The sequence below is a fragment of the Bombina bombina genome, chromosome 11 (genome assembly GCF_027579735.1).
Source record: "Bombina bombina isolate aBomBom1 chromosome 11, aBomBom1.pri, whole genome shotgun sequence".
Taxonomy (NCBI): Eukaryota; Metazoa; Chordata; class Amphibia; order Anura; family Bombinatoridae; genus Bombina; species Bombina bombina.
Genome location: NC_069509.1, coordinates 76818094 through 76836125, shown reverse-complemented (window position 1 = coordinate 76836125; position 18032 = coordinate 76818094).

Genomic DNA, 18032 nt, shown 5'->3' with positions numbered 1-18032 from the left:
GTAATTTTCTGGTATAACTTTAAAACTATAATGAAACAACATAATTTTTATGTAATTCTGGTGAACTGCTTGTGCAATGCTGCCCCCTGCACATTTGCAGCCGCTAGCAGGGGGTGTCAATCAACCCGATCGTATTCGAACGGGTGGATTGATGTCCACAGCCTCAGAGGAGGCGTACTAGTTAAAGAGCAGTGGTCTTAAGACCGCTGCTTCTTAACTCCTGTACCGGCGAGCCTGAAGGCTAGCGCGGAAACAGAAGCATTGGGGCCGATATGGAGCTTCTTAAATCAGCCCCATAGTAGGAAGTGCAAAAGCAACACAGCAGTTGTCGTTTGAATTTAACCCCTTCATGCCGGGGTGCAAGTGCTTAGATCAAAGCGAAGTTACGATGTAAACACTTGCTGTTAAAATGAAATCCTGAGATTGTGGGTGCGATTATGTGATTTCAAGGCCAGATCGGATGACGGGGGAACTGCTCACAATGCTAGGCACCCCCCTGTCCGATTCTTGATTGCGTAAAAGTGGGGAGGCTGCAGGACGCCATATAAGGTAGGATGTTACATGCCGTACTAACTGTGTTAAAGCGTATAAGAGAGTATAAGAGGTTAAACAACTTTTATTTACAATGTGTGTTTCGTAAAAAAAAAAAATTTGTAAATTTCTTAAGTAGAAAGTTGATTACAATTGCATGCGCTATCTTAATCATGAAAGAAAAATTTTGAGTTTCATGTCCCTTTAAAGGGACATTGTACGCTACATTTTTCGTTGCATAAATGTTTGTTAGATGATCCATTTATTTATCCCATCTGGGAGTGTTTTTGTAACAATTTATATTTTTGCTTATTTTTTTTAATAACATTGTGCTGATTTTCAGACTCCTAACCACGCCCCAAAGTATCAGATGCAGACTGAAGTCTACAGACTCCTGCTTGCTCTTGTTTGTATAATGGGTCTTTTCATTTGCAGAGAAGGGGGGGGGGGTCTGCTGTTCCTGCTTTTCAGCCCTTTTCAATGAGTGTCCCATCCTAAACTGGTAGCATCTAAGTACGTTTTGAACATATTTCATACTGGATTTTTATATCAGCATCTGTGCATATTCTTGTTTATAGAAGTGTATACTACATGCAGTTTTACGAAAATTGGTGTACATTGTCCCTTAAAGGGACAGTCAACACCAGAATTTTTGTTGTTTAAAAAGATAGATAATCGCTTTATTACCCATTCCCCAGTTTTGCATAACCAACACAATTATATTAATACACTTTTTACCTCTGTGATTAACTTGTATCTAAGCATCTTCTGACAGCCCCTGATCACATTTTATTTATTATCTACTGACTTTCATTTTAGCCAATTAGTGCAGTGTCTGCCACAAGCCACGGGCCTGATCACAATGTTATGTATATGACTGACATGAACTAGCTCTCCCCTGTTCTGAAAAGCAAATAAAAAAGCATGTAATAAGAGGCGACCTTTAAGGTCTTAGACATTATCATATGAGCCTTCCTAGGTTTAGCTTTTAACTAAGAATACCAAGAAAACAAAGCAAAATTGGTGATCAAAGTAAATTGGAAAGTTGTTTAAAATTACATTCCCTATTTGAAACATGAAAGTATTTTTTGGACTTGACTGTCCCTTTAAGTAGATATCGCTAACATTTCACAGATGAGAGACAATATTCTATCTGGGGGAGGATCCCTGGCTACAACAATTATTTGTTTTTAATGTAAATAAGGCAGATGCTTAGCTCATTCAGGCCAGACCTTTGTTTTTATTATTTACTTGTGGCATGAGATCTGCAATCTGGAGCGCCTGTTGCCTTTTACAAGAGTTGCAGCTAGCAGCTATGTCCAGTGTGTGAATTAGATTTTTTTTGAGATTGTCCTGGTTTCCTGTGCTGATTCATGAGTTTTATTTATTTTGCATCTCTCATGGAAGAACAAAACCGGCAAATCTGGAATCAAAGCAATACGGCCTGCAGGTAACTGAGTCTCTGATAGGGTCTTCTTATTTTTTTTTTTAAAGGGACATTAAACTCAAAATGTAATGCCCCAAAAACGTTTAAAGGGATATAAAACACACATTTTTTATTTCATTATTCAGAGAGAGCAAGGCAATTTTAAGCAACTTTCCAATTGACTCCTGTTATCAATTTTTCTTCGTTTTCTTGGTATCTTTATTTCAAAAAGCATGAATGTATGCTTAGGAGCTGGCCCATTTTTGGTTCAGCACCTGGTTAGCGCTTGCTAATTGGTGACTAAATGTAGCCACCAATTAGCGAGCGCTAGCTAGGGTGCTGAACCAAAAATGGGCTGTCTTCTAAGCATACATTCCTGCTTTTTCAACTAAAGATACCATTAGAACGAAGAAAATTGATAATAGGAGCAAATTTGAAAGTTGCTTAAAATTGTATGCTCTATCTGAAACATGATAGAAAAAAAATGGGTTTTATATCCATTTAAAGTAACAAACACTTTGAAATTATTATATAAGTTGTTTAATTATGTGTAGTAAACAAACTTTGCTAAATACTTTTGTTATTTAATTTGTTACATTATCATGTAATTTAATTCTAAAAAATATGGGTTTTCCTGCTCTTTTGAGAATTGTAAGTGCAGACTTACCAGACTTCAGAAGCCTAGAAATGTTATATTCTACAAACCCATTGTTTGCTCATTCTAGTAGCACATTTATACCTGTTGCTATTGCTAAATGGCCTCAGCAGAGGAGATGCAATAGGAGAAACTTAGATTTCAACATAGCCATAATCTCTGTAAAATAATGAGTATGGCTGTGTTTCCATTAGTGGAATGGCATTAGACCAGGTGCTCTGAAGGGACTGGCTACTGAATCAAAAATACATTTTGCTACCTCCTTGGCTATTTAGATACCTTATTACTGCTTCTTGATAAAATGTTTTAGAGATGTTATGAAACATGCCATAGCTAACTATTGTATTTAGTTTTAATTACAGGGAGTGCAGAATTATTAGGCAAGTTGTATTTTTGAGGATTAATTTTATTATTGAACAACAACCATGTTCTCAATGAACCCAAAAAACTCATTAATATCAAAGCTGAATAGTTTTGGAAGTAGTTTTTAGTTTGTTTTTAGTTATAGCTATTTTAGGGGGATATCTGTGTGTGCAGGTGACTATTACTGTGCATAATTATTAGGCAACTTAACAAAAAACAAATATATACCCATTTCAATTATTTATTTTTACCAGTGAAACCAATATAACATCTCAACATTCACAAATATACATTTCTGACATTCAAAAACAAAACAAAAACAAATCAGTGACCAATATAGCCACCTTTCTTTGCAAGGACACTCAAAAGCCTGCCATCCATGGATTCTGTCAGTGTTTTGATCTGTTCACCATCAACATTGCGTGCAGCAGCAACCACAGCCTCCCAGACACTGTTCAGAGAGGTGTACTGTTTTCCCTCCTTGTAAATCTCACATTTGATGATGGACCACAGGTTCTCAATGGGGTTCAGATCAGGTGAACAAGGAGGCCATGTCAATAGATTTTCTTCTTTTATACCCTTTCTTGCCAGCCACGCTGTGGAGTACTTGGACGCGTGTGATGGAGCATTGTCCTGCATGAAAATCATGTTTTTCTTGAAGGATGCAGACTTCTTCCTGTACCACTGCTTGAAGAAGGTGTCTTCCAGAAACTGGCAGTAGGACTGGGAGTTGAGCTTGACTCCATCCTCAACCCGAAAAGGCCCCACAAGCTCATCTTTGATGATACCAGCCCAAACTAGTACTCCACCTCCACCTTGCTGGCGTCTGAGTCGGACTGGAGCTCTCTGCCCTTTACCAATCCAGCCACGGGCCCATCCATCTGGCCCATCAAGACTCACTCTCATTTCATCAGTCCATAAAACCTTAGAAAAATCAGTCTTGAGATATTTCTTGGCCCAGTCTTGACATTTCAGCTTGTGTGTCTTGTTCAGTGGTGGTCTTCTTTCAGCCTTTCTTACCTTGGCCATGTCTCTGAGTATTGCACACCTTGTGCTTTTGGGCACTCCAGTGATGTTGCAGCTCTGAAATATGGCCAAACTGGTGGCAAGTGGCATCTTGGCAGCTGCACGCTTGACTTTTCTCAGTTCATGGGCAGTTATTTTGCTCCTTGGTTTTTCCACACGCTTCTTGCGACGCTGTTGACTATTTTGAATGAAACGCTTGATTGTTCGATGATCACGCTTCAGAAGCTTTGCAATTTTAAGAGTGCTGCATCCCTCTGCAAGATATCTCACTATTTTTGACTTTTCTGAGCCTGTCAAGTCCTTCTTTTGACCCATTTTGCCAAAGGAAAGGAAGTTGCCTAATAATTATGCACACCTGATATAGGGTGTTAATGTCATTAGACCACACCCGTTCTCATTACAGAGATGCACATCACCTAATATGCTTAATTGGTAGTAGGCTTTCGAGCCTATACAGCTTGGAGTAAGACAACATGCATAAAGAGAATGATGTGGTCAAAATACTCATTTGCCTAATAATTCTGCACTCCCTGTATAGAGACTATATAGTGCCATCACTACACAGAAACCCTAACCATTCATCTGACTTATTTTTTCTGTAATATCAAAATGTGATGTATTTTACACACACAAACTCATACACACACACAAATACACACACAAACACTCATACACACAAACACAAACACTGTCATACTCACACACAAACACTCTCATACACCCACACACAAACATACACCCACATATACACAAACACAAACACTCTCATACACACAGCACTTGTATTTTACACACACAAACTCATACACACACACACACACACACACACAAATACACACACAAACACTCACACACACAAACAAACACAAACACTGTCATACTCACACACATACACAAACACTCTCATACACCCACACACAAACATACACCCACATATACACAAACACAAACACTCTCATACACCCACACACAAACATACTCACACATATACACAAACACAAACACTCTCATACACACAGCACTTGTATTTTACACACACAAACTCATACACACAAACACACACAAATACAAACACAAACACTCCCATACACACACACACACACACATACACAAACACTCTCATACACACACACACTCTCATACACATACACACAAACATACACCCACACACATCCTATATAATAAAAGGCCAAGTGTGTTTGTCTGATGTAGTCATGCAAGGACAAACACACCTGGCCTTTACCCGCAGGGTGGTGCAAAACAGCTTCAGGATACTTCAGCACTCTCAGTTGTTATGTTTCAGCCGAGAGCTGGAGCTCCTGAAGCTCAAAGCATCTGCCGCATATGGAGCCAGAGCGCGATCTGGGCTCCGCCTCTATATGAGGGCAGATGCCTAATCGTTACAGACGGTGACACAGTGTGTGTCACCATCTGTAACGATCTTCTGCTGGTACCGGCGGGAGGTGGGTGGTCGGCTCAGCAGCTGAGGGGGGAGGGAGTAGGAGGGCCCTATGCTAAAGAAAAAGGAAAAAAAAAAGGTACAGGGAGGGATGGGGCAGCTACACTACTGAAAAAAAAAGAATAAAAAAAGTGGTTTATAGATACTGGCAGACAGCTGCCAGTACCTAAGAGGGGGGCAATAGTTAGAGGGGGGAGGGTTAGAGAGCTATTTTAGGGGGGGGGGATCAGGGACATAGGGATAGGTATAGAGGGATAGGGACAGGGATAGAGCGATAGGGACAGACGGATAGATGAATAGAGGGATAGAGACAGAGGGATAGATGAATAGATAGATGATCACATGACATTGTATTTATTATCTATTGACTTTCATTTTAGCCAATTAGTGCAGTGTCTGCCACAAGCTACGTGCGTGATCACAATGTTATCTATATGGATGACATGAACTAGCTCTCCCCTGTTGTGAAAAGCAAATAAAAAAGCATGTGATAAGAGGCAGCCTTCAAGGGCTTAGGAATTATCATATGAGCCTTCCTAGGTTTAGCTTTCAACTAAGAATACCAAGAGAACAAAGCAATATTGGTTATAAAAGTAAATTGGAAAGTTGTTTAAAATTACATGTCCTATTTGAAACATGAGTTTTTTTTTACTTGACTGTCCCTTTAAACACCAATACACAAATATAAAAAAATGAATACCTTGCTTTTGTGTTACCATGTGCTCCTGTGCAGGCACCCTAAGGTGACTTCTTGTGTCAGCCTTATGAAAGCACTGGCCCTGCTGCAGTGTGACTGTGCTGCTCTCTGCTGGGACATGCTTAGGTAACCTTCTGTGTCTGTCTTATGAAAGCGCTGGCCCTGCTGCAGTGTTATTGTGCTGCCCTCTGTGGGGACATGCTTAGATAATCTTTTGTGTCTGCCTTATGAAAGCACTGGTCCTGATGCTGTGTGAATGTGCTGCCCTCTGTGAGAACATGCTTAGGTAACCTTCTGTGTCTGCCTTATGAGAACATGCTTAGGTAACCTTCTGTGTCTGACTTATGAGAACATGCTTAGGTAACCTTCTGTGTCTGACTTATGAGAACATGCTTAGGTAACCTTCTGTGTCTGACTTATGAGAACATGCTTAGGTAACCTTCTGTGTCTGACTTATGAGAACATGCTTAGGTAACCTTCAGTGTCTGTCTTATGAGAACATGCTTAGGTAACCTTCGGTGTCTGCCTTATGAAAGCACTGGCCCTTCTATAGAGTGAATGTGCTGCCCTCTGTGAGAACATGCTTAGGTAACCTTCTGTGTCTGACTTATGAGTACATGCTTAGGTAACCTTCTGTGTCTGACTTATGAGAACATGCTTAGGTAACCTTCTGTGTCTGACTTATGAGAACATGCTTAGGTAACCTTCTGTGTCTGACTTATGAGAACATGCTTAGGTAACTTTCTGTGTCTGCCAAAGCACTGGCCCTGCTGCTGTGTGACTGTGCTGCCCTCTGTGGGGACATGCTTAGATAACCTTCGGTGTCTGCCTTATGAAAGCACTGGCCCTTCTATAGAGTGAATGTGCTGCCCTCTGTGAGAACATACTTAGGTAACCTTCTGTGTCTGACTTATGAGTACATGCTTAGGTAACCTTTTGTGTCTGACTTATGAGTACATGCTTAGGTAACCTTCTGTGTCTGACTTATGAGTACATGCTTAGGTAACCTTCTGTGTCTGACTTAGGAGTACAGACTTATGAGTACATGCTTAGGTAACCTTCTGTGTCTGACCTATGAGTACATGCTTAGGTAACCTTCTGTCTCTGACTTATGAGTACATGCTTAGGTAACCTTCTGTGTCTGACTTATGAGAACATGCTTAGGTAACCTTCAGTGTCTGACTTATGAGTACATGCTTAGGTAACCTTCTGTGTCTGACTTATGAGAACATGCTTAGGTAACCTTCTGTGTCTGACTTATGAGTACATGCTTAGGTAACCTTCTGTGTCTGACTTATGAGTACATGCTTAGGTAACCTTCTGTGTCTGACTTATGAGTACATGCTTAGGTAACCTTCTGTGTCTGACTTATGAGTACATGCTTAGGTAACCTTCTGTGTCTGACTTATGAGTACAGACTTATGAGTACATGCTTAGGTAACCTTCTGTGTCTGACCTATGAGTACATGCTTAGGTAACCTTCTGTCTCTGACTTATGAGTACATGCTTAGGTAACCTTCTGTGTCTGACTTATGGGTACATGCTTAGGTAACCTTCTGTGTCTGACCTATGAGAACATGCTTAGGTAACCTTCTGTGTCTGCCAAAGCACTGGCCCTGCTGCTGTGTGACTGTGCTGCCCTCTGTGGGGACATGCTTAGATAACCTTCGGTGTCTGCCTTATGAAAGCACTGGCCCTTCTATAGAGTGAATGTGCTGCCCTCTGTGAGAACATACTTAGGTAACCTTCTGTGTCTGACTTATGAGTACATGCTTAGGTAACCTTCTGTGTCTGACTTATGAGTACATGCTTAGGTAACCTTCTGTGTCTGACTTATGAGTACATGCTTAGGTAACCTTCTGTGTCTGACTTATGAGTACAGACTTATGAGTACATGCTTAGGTAACCTTCTGTGTCTGACCTATGAGTACATGCTTAGGTAACCTTCTGTCTCTGACTTATGAGTACATGCTTAGGTAACCTTCTGTGTCTGACTTATGAGAACATGCTTAGGTAACCTTCTGTGTCTGACTTATGAGTACATGCTTAGGTAACCTTCTGTGTCTGACTTATGAGAACATGCTTAGGTAACCTTCTGTGTCTGACTTATGAGTACATGCTTAGGTAACCTTCTGTGTCTGACTTATGAGTACATGCTTAGGTAACCTTCTGTGTCTGACTTATGAGAACATGCTTAGGTAACCTTCTGTGTCTGACTTATGAGAACATGCTTAGGTAACCTTCTGTGTCTGACTTATGAGTACATGCTTAGGTAACCTTCTGTGTCTGACTTATGAGTACAGACTTATGAGTACATGCTTAGGTAACCTTCTGTGTCTGACTTATGAGTACATGCTTAGGTAACCTTCTGTGTCTGACTTATGAGTACATGCTTAGGTAACCTTCTGTGTCTGACTTATGAGTACATGCTTAGGTAACCTTCTGTGTCTGACTTATGAGTACAGACTTATGAGTACATGCTTAGGTAACCTTCTGTGTCTGACCTATGAGTACATGCTTAGGTAACCTTCTGTCTCTGACTTATGAGTACATGCTTAGGTAACCTTCTGTGTCTGACTTATGAGAACATGCTTAGGTAACCTTCTGTGTCTGACTTATGAGTACATGCTTAGGTAACCTTCTGTGTCTGACTTATGAGAACATGCTTAGGTAACCTTCTGTGTCTGACTTATGAGTACATGCTTAGGTAACCTTCTGTGTCTGACTTATGAGTACATGCTTAGGTAACCTTCTGTGTCTGACTTATGAGTACAGACTTATGAGTACATGCTTAGGTAACCTTCTCTGTCTGACTTATGAGTACATGCTTAGGTAACCTTCTGTGTCTGACTTATGAGAACATGCTTAGGTAACCTTCTGTGTCTGACTTATGAGAACATGCTTAGGTAACCTTCTGTGTCTGACTTATGAGTACATGCTTAGGTAACCTTCTGTGTCTGACTTATGAGTACATGCTTAGGTAACCTTCTGTGTCTGACTTATGAGTACATGCTTAGGTAACCTTCTGTGTCTGACTTATGAGTACAGACTTATGAGTACATGCTTAGGTAACCTTCTGTGTCTGACTTATGAGTACATGCTTAGGTAACCTTCTGTGTCTGACTTATGAGAACATGCTTAGGTAACCTTCTGTGTCTGACTTATGAGTACAGACTTATGAGTACATGCTTAGGTAACCTTCTGTGTCTGACCTATGAGTACATGCTTAGGTAACCTTCTGTCTCTGACTTATGAGTACATGCTTAGGTAACCTTCTGTGTCTGACTTATGGGTACATGCTTAGGTAATCTTCTGTGTCTGACCTATGAGTACATGCTTAGGTAACCTTCTGTCTCTGACTTATGAGAACATGCTTAGGTAACCTTCTGTGTCTGACTTATGAGTACATGCTTAGGTAACCTTCTGTGTCTGACTTATGAGTACATGCTTAGGTAACCTTCTGTGTCTGACTTATGAGTACATGCTTAGGTAACCTTCTGTGTCTGACTTATGAGTACATGCTTAGGTAACCTTCTGTGTCTGACTTATGAGTACAGACTTATGAGTACATGCTTAGGTAACCTTCTGTGTCTGACTTATGAGTACATGCTTAGGTAACCTTCTGTGTCTGACTTATGAGAACATGCTTAGGTAACCTTCTGTGTCTGACTTATGAGTACAGACTTATGAGTACATGCTTAGGTAACCTTCTGTGTCTGACTTATGAGTACATGCTTAGGTAACCTTCTGTGTCTGACTTATGAGTACATGCTTAGGTAACCTTCTGTGTCTGACTTATGAGTACAGACTTATGAGTACATGCTTAGGTAACCTTCTGTGTCTGACTTATGAGTACATGCTTAGGTAACCTTCTCTGTCTGACTTATGAGTACATGCTTAGGTAACCTTCTGTGTCTGACTTATGAGTACATGCTTAGGTAACCTTCTGTGTCTGACTTATGAGTACATGCTTAGGTAACCTTCTGTGTCTGACTTATGAGTACATGCTTAGGTAACCTTCTGTGTCTGACTTATGAGTACATGCTTAGGTAACCTTCTGTGTCTGACTTATGAGTACATGCTTAGGTAACCTTCTGTGTCTGACTTATGAGTACATGCTTTAGGTATGAAAAACAAAAAAGAAGCGGTGCAACGGGATAAAATTAAAAGTCCAAAATTACTTTATTGGTTTGTACCACAGCATGGAAAATAAAACAAACACTTGCAAGTGCAAATTAAGAGCTTGACGCGTTTCGGCTTACGCCGTCATCAGAAGCCTTAACTCTATAAACCTCCATCTATCCTTATAAAGGCTCTACTTCTTACTGATTTGTTAACAGATGTATTACATCACCAGATGATTAGCACAGTAATTAACCATTTACAAACGGTTTTTTCATATCCAAAAAGCCTCCTATACTGGTGTGTTCATTGCCGGTTAGTCTAAATGCTTATATTAATAATTATGTACTTATGCGCTATACATCAATATTAAGTTTATACTTTATGCATTTTATTTATGTTTTTGCTTAAATATAAGTTTATATAACATACTTAATTTGTTAAACATATTTCCATAAGTACTCAATTATTGTATATCTCTATTAAGTTCATACTGTATTCATTACATATGCTTTCTTACCTAGATAAGCTATGATAACATACTTCGTTTATTCTCCCCTAAGCTTTTACTTGCGTTATATAAACCACCAGTTAATAGGAATCTTTATTTTATATGTATACAGAAGCTCTTTACCTCCATACATTAATTAAATCCGCTTCAGTATTGAAACCTAATGGAAGGCGAGTTTGCATGGAAAATATCCAAAATGCCTCTCTTTTGGATAGTAGCAAATCTATGAGTACATGCTTAGGTAACCTTCTGTCTCTGACTTATGAGAACATGCTTAGGTAACCTTCTGTGTCTGACTTATGAGTACATGCTTAGGTAACCTTCTGTGTCTGACTTATGAGTACAAGCTTAGGTAACCTTCTGTGTCTGACTTATGAGTACATGCTTAGGTAACCTTCTGTGTCTGACTTATGAGTACATGCTTAGGTAACCTTCTGTGTCTGACTTATGAGTACATGCTTAGGTAACCTTCTGTGTCTGACTTATGAGTACAGACTTATGAGTACATGCTTAGGTAACCTTCTGTGTCTGACTTATGAGTACATGCTTAGGTAACCTTCTGTGTCTGACTTATGAGTACAGACTTATGAGTACATGCTTAGGTAACCTTCTGTGTCTGACTTTTGAGTACATGCTTAGGTAACCTTCTGTGTCTGACTTATGAGTACATGCTTAGGTAACCTTCTGTGTCTGACTTATGAGTACAGACTTATGAGTACATGCTTAGGTAACCTTCTGTGTCTGACTTATGAGTACATGCTTAGGTAACCTTCTCTGTCTGACTTATGAGTACATGCTTAGGTAACCTTCTGTGTCTGACTTATGAGTACATGCTTAGGTAACCTTCTGTGTCTGACTTATGAGTACATGCTTAGGTAACCTTCTGTGTCTGACTTATGAGTACATGCTTAGGTAACCTTCTGTGTCTGACTTATGAGTACATGCTTAGGTAACCTTCTGTGTCTGACTTATGAGTACATGCTTAGGTAACCTTCTGTGTCTGACTTATGAGTACATGCTTAGGTAACCTTCTGTGTCTGACTTATGGGTACATGCTTAGGTAACCTTCTGTGTCTGACTTATGAGTACATGCTTAGGTAACCTTCTGACTTATGAGAACATGCTTAGGTAACCTTCTGTGTCTGACTTATGAGTACATGCTTAGGTAACCTTCTGTGCCTTCCTTATGAAAACACTGGTCCTGCTGCTGTGTGACTGTGCTGCCCTCTGTGGGACATGCTTAGGTAACCTTCTGTGTTTTTCTTATGGAAGCACTAGCCCTGTACAACAACAGTAACATGGTTACTAATCACCAAGCTGTTAGTACCCTAAATTCATGTTCTCCTCTGCACACCCTGCAGCATGTGTAACTCATAAGTGTTCAGGAAAACATGGCTGAGGTGGCAACCATAAGTATAGCTGACAAGAAAATATCACCTGAACATCGCTGTGTAAAAAAGAAGATATTTTACCTCCAAAAGTTGTCACAATATTAAATGCTCTGTGAACAGTTTTACTTCGGCTACTGTTAGCTGCATGTTAGGAAACAAATAAAAAAACAGCCAATTAGCCTCATCTGTGCTGATTCCACACTTTGCTTTAATGTGATCTAATTTCGTGAAATCTCATGAGATTTCATAGTAAACTTACGTAAACTGAGGAGAGAAATAACATGTCTATGCCTGCACATGCCCGATGCATGCTCCCTTGTAAGTCCTGGGTCTAGCATCCTGATTGGCTGCTGAAAGTTCCTTTACAATGGGATGTGGCTACTGAGGAAAGTTTAAGGTAACATATCTTCACCTTTTTACATAGATATGTTGAGGTGATATTTTCTAGTCTGCTTTTTACAGCTCTGCTGCAGTACTTTCAAGTGTTTCAACATTTGGGTATCATGTCCCTTTAAAGCAGTGTTTCCCTACTTCAGTCTTTAGAACCCTTAACCAGCCAGATATTCATTATAACTAGAGCACAGGTGAAATAATCAGCTGATGTGTGAGTTTATTATTTCACCTGTGCTCTAGTTAGGTAGAATGAATATCTGGCCTGTTAAGGGTCCTGTGGACTGAGTTTGGGAAACACTGCTTTAAAGGGACATTCCAGCCAATATTGGAATCAACATGGATGCATTTCAGTTTTGAATAGAAGCATTTTCACAATATACATGTATTAGCAAAAATGCTTCTAATAAAATTATAGCTGTTTCAAAAGTGTATTTAAGTATGCACCGTGCACCAGCATTTTATACACAGCGCTTGCTCAGAGAGCCTAAGGTGCTTGTACCATCTGGTAATGACTTGATTTGTTAATTACTGACATGATACAAGCCCCACTGATACTCTAAGCAGCTGTAGTATTTAAAATGCTAGTGCACTGAGAATATCTAGCTATGCTTCACATGCATGTGCAGAGAAAAATGTTAACACTAAAACAGTGATCACATTTACTAGAAGCATTTTTGCTAATACCTGTATCTTGCAAATATGTTTCTATTTACAGATGTAATTCATCTATGTGCATTTAAAGAACCAGTCAATACAGTAGATGTGCATAATCAACAAATGCCTGATAACAAGACAATTCAATAGCACGTATGCTGAACTTCAAATGAGTAGTAGATTATTTTCTGACAAATTTCAAAGATATGTCTTTTTCCACTCCCCCTATATCATGTGACAGCAATCAGCCAATCATAAATGCATTTAAGTATATTCTGTGAATTCTTGCACATGCTCAGTGAAAGCTGGTGACTTAAAAAGTGTAAATATAAAATGACTGTGCACATTTTGTTAATGGAAGTAAATTGGAAAGTTCTTTAAAATTGCATGCTCTGTCTGAGTCATGTAAGTTTAATTTTGACTTGAGTGTCCCTTTAAATTTTGTTCAGAATGTCCCTTTAAGCCTTCCTAGATATACCTTTCAACAGAGAAAACCAAGAGAACAAAGCAAATGAAATAAATCAGGTAAATTGGAAAGTTGTTAAAAATGGTATGTTCTATCCAAATTACAAAACAAAAATGTTTGGTTTCATGTCCCTTTAAACTAAGGCTGTTGATTTATTTTTAAACTGCTATTAAGCTTAATAAACACTGGAGGGCGCTATTACCCAAGGAAATGAAAGTCAGTTTAATAGGCTTTAGTCTGGTGAGAAACACTTAAATCTAGTTCTCAAAAAACAATTATCTGATATAAGCAAACTTAATGAAGATAATTCTAAAAACTAATAATAAAATAATTGCATATAACTAAGTGCAGCTATCTTATAAAAAAAAGTATACCAGTTTATATGAATTAAAGAAAAAATACATAACTGGTTAACACATGTTTATATTAAAGGGACAGTTACACCAAAATTGTTATTGTGTAAAAAAATAGATAACGCCTTTACTACCCATTCCCCAGCTTTGCACAACCAACATTTTTATACTAATATACTTTTTAACCCCTTAACGACTGAGGACGTGCAGGGTACGTCCTCAGAAAAAAGGCAGTTAATGCCTGAGAACGTACCCTGCACGTCCTCAGTGTGGAAAGCAGCTGGAAGCGATCCTGCTCGCTTCCAGCTGCTTTCCGGTTATTGCAGTGATGCCTCGATATGGAGGCATCCTGCAATAACCTTTGTAAGCCATCCGGTGCAGAGAGAGCCACTCTGTGGCCCTCTCTGCACCGGAGATCGGTGGCTATCTGCGTTGGTGGGTGGGAGCCGGACCGGGAGGCGGGTGGCGGCCATCGATGGCCATGTGGATCTGAAGGGGGGCGGGATCGTGGGCGGGGGTGGCTGGGGGCGCGCACGGGCGCGCGCGCGTGCACGGGAGGGTGGGGGCGGGCGCGTGCACGGGGAGGGATCGGGTGGGAACCGCTACACTGCAGAAAATGGGGAAATAAAAAATATAATAAAAATAAAATCTAAACAATCAGCAAGGTGGTGGGGGTTTGTTTGTGGGGGGTGGGGGGTTGGGGGAAGCTACACTACAGAAAAAAACAAAAAACCCCAAAAAAAAGCACTTTTTATTGTAAACTGGGTACTGGCAGACAGCTGCCAGTACCCAAGATGGCCCCCAATAAGGCAGAGGGGAGGGTTAGAGAGCGGTTTTGGGGGGGATCAGGGAGGTTGGGGGCTAAGGGGGGGATCCTACACAGTAGCATATGTAAATATGCTAAAAAAAAATTTCATTTTTTTTTAAAAACCCTTTTATTTTAGTACTGGCAGACTTTCTGCCAGTACTTAAGATGGCGGGGACAATTGTGGGGTGGGGGAGGGAAGGGAGCTGTTTGGGAGGGATCAGGGGGTGGGATGTGTCAGATGGGAGGCTGATCTCTACACTAAAGCTAAAATTAACCCTGCAAGCTCACTACAAACTCCCTAATTAACCCTTTCACTGCTAGCCATAATACACGTGTGAGGCGCAACAGGATTTAGTGGCCTTCTAATTACCAGAAAGCAACGCCAAAGTCATATATGTCTGCTATTTCTGAACAAAGGGGATCCCAGACAAGCATTTACAACCATTTGTGCCATAATTGCACAAGCTGTTTGTAAATGATTTCAGTGAGAAACCTAAAATTGTGAAAAATTTTACGTTTTTTTTAATTTGATCGCATTTGGCGGTGAAATGGTGGCATGAAATATACCAAAATGTGCCTAGATCAATACTTGGGGTTGTCTACTACACTACACTAAAGCTAAAATTAACCCTACAAGCTCCCTAAAAGCTCCCTAATTAACCCCTTAACTGCTGGGCATGATACACTTGTGGTGCGCAGTGGCATTTAGCGGCCTTCTAATTACCAAAAAGCAACGCCAAAGCCATATATGTGTGCTATTTCTGAACAAAGGGGATCCCAGAGAAGAATTTACAACCATTTATGCCATAATTGCACAAGCTGTTTGTAAATGATTTCAGTGAGAAACCTAAAGTTTGTGAAAAAATTTGTGAAAAAGTGAACAATTTTTTGTATTTGATCGCATTTGGCGGTGAAATGGTGGTATGAAATATACCAAAATTGGCCTAGATCAATACTTTGGGATGTCTACTAAAAAAAAATATATACATGTCAAGGGATATTCAGGGATTCCTGAAAGATATCAGTGTTCTAATGTAACTAGCGCTAATTTTGGAAAAAAATGGTTTGGAAATAGCAAAGTGCTACTTGTATTTATGGCCCTATAACTTGCAAAAAAAGCAAAGAACATGTAAACATTGGGTATTTCTAAACTCAGGACAAAATTTAGAAACTATTTAGCATGGGTGTTTTTTGGTGGTTTTAGATGTGTAACAGATTTTGGGGGTCAAAGTTAGAAAAAGTGTGTTTTTTTTCATTTTTTCCTCATATTTTATAATTTTTTTTATAGTAAATTATAAGATATGATGAAAATAATGGTATCTTTAGAAAGTCCATTTAATGGCGAGAAAAACGGTATATAATATGTGTGGGTACAGTAAATGAGTAAGAAGAAAATTACAGCTAAACACAAACACCGCAAAAATGTAAAAATAGCCTTGGTCCCAAACGGACAGAAAATGGGAAAGTGCTCTGGTCACTAAGGGGATAACCTTTGAACCTCTAAATTTCAGCCTGTTGCTAAGCCACTACAGACAGCCTCTTATCACATGCTTTTTTATTTGCTTTTTACAACTGCAAATTCATGTGTGCCATACAGATAAGTTTGTGCTCTCTCCTGTGGAGTTGTTCAGGACACAGCACTAATTGCCTAAAATGCAAGTCAATAGATAATAAATAAATAGCAATGAGATAAAGGGGCAGTCTGCAGAGGCTTAGATACAAGGTAATCACAGAGGTAAAAAGTGTATTATTATAACTGTGTTTATGCAAAACTGAGGAATTGGTTATAAAGGGATTATCTATCTTCTTAAATAATAAAATTGTGGAGTAGACTGTCCCTTTAGATATAAAAACCATAAAACATTTAAGTACACCAAAAAATTATACTTTATACATTAAAAACCCCCATAAGGGATGATGTCTCTAAACAGTTGTCTGTCTGGCCAAACAGTAACCAGTGTGGTTTTATGGTTTTAATATTTAAAGGGACAGTCTAGTCAAAATTAAACTTTCATGTATGCCATTTTAAACAACATCCAATTTACTTTTATCATCACATTTGCTTTGTTCTTTTGGTATTCTTTGTTGAAAGCTAAACCTAAGTAGGCTCATATGCTAATTTGAAGGCCGCTTCTTATCTCAGTGCATTTTGACAGTTTTTCACAGTTAGACAGTGCTAGTTTATGTGAGCCATATAGATAACGTTGTAACTAATCCAGTAATGATCCACAGATGGTTGAATCGTGAAAGAAAGTTTTTTTTTGTACATTATTTATTTATAAAATATTTTACCAGGAAGGATACATTGAGATTTCTCTCGCTTTTAAGTATGTCCTGGGTCCACAAAAAATTGCATTGATACAATAGGGTACAATAAAATACAAAAACAATAAAAATACACAATATATGCAAAAATGTAACATAGAACAGGTAGGAAATATATAATCAACCATGACATGTGCATTCAGAGGGATCTCTTAAAGGATATTAGGCTTGGGAAAGGTTTGAAAGTGTGCGGGAGGTCGTTCCATAATTGTGGTGTTCTGTACATACAGTGAAATAAAATGTACATACCATATATACTTATACTATTTTTTACACTTTTAAATATATATTACTAGAGCTTCACCTATGTTATTTTGAACATGAGTTTAAATCTAAGATTGCCCAGGATGCTTTGTTAAGGTTTAAAGCCCGATTTTTGCATGTGCAGTATTGATTGGCAGTGGTCAAACCTAAGCAGGGAAATACTCACACTATGCCCTGTTAGGAATGTACAAGGGTAGAAATGAGAAACACAGCTTTCTTTGGATATGCCTAAAATAGATACATCAGGGAAAAAATAATAATGAAGACCAATCCCTGGAGTACCCCTTGCCAGTGCCCTAAGTTACCCCCAGATAACTATGTAGTGAGTGTAGTGAGCCCGAGCTCCACTAAGAGTGCAGAGGACGCCGGCAGCCGAACAAACTTCCCTGATCTGGCGGTTCACTCGGTACGGTCATTTGACCCGGTCATTTGACCCATCAGGTCAAATGCTCTATTGTGGATCGAAAAGGAGTATCCCAAACTCCTTAAAAAATATATACGTAACAAATCCATTAACGGTCCACAGATGGTTGGGTCGTGAAAGAAAAAGTTTCTGTTGTACAATCCGTGAAAAAAAACATACAAGGC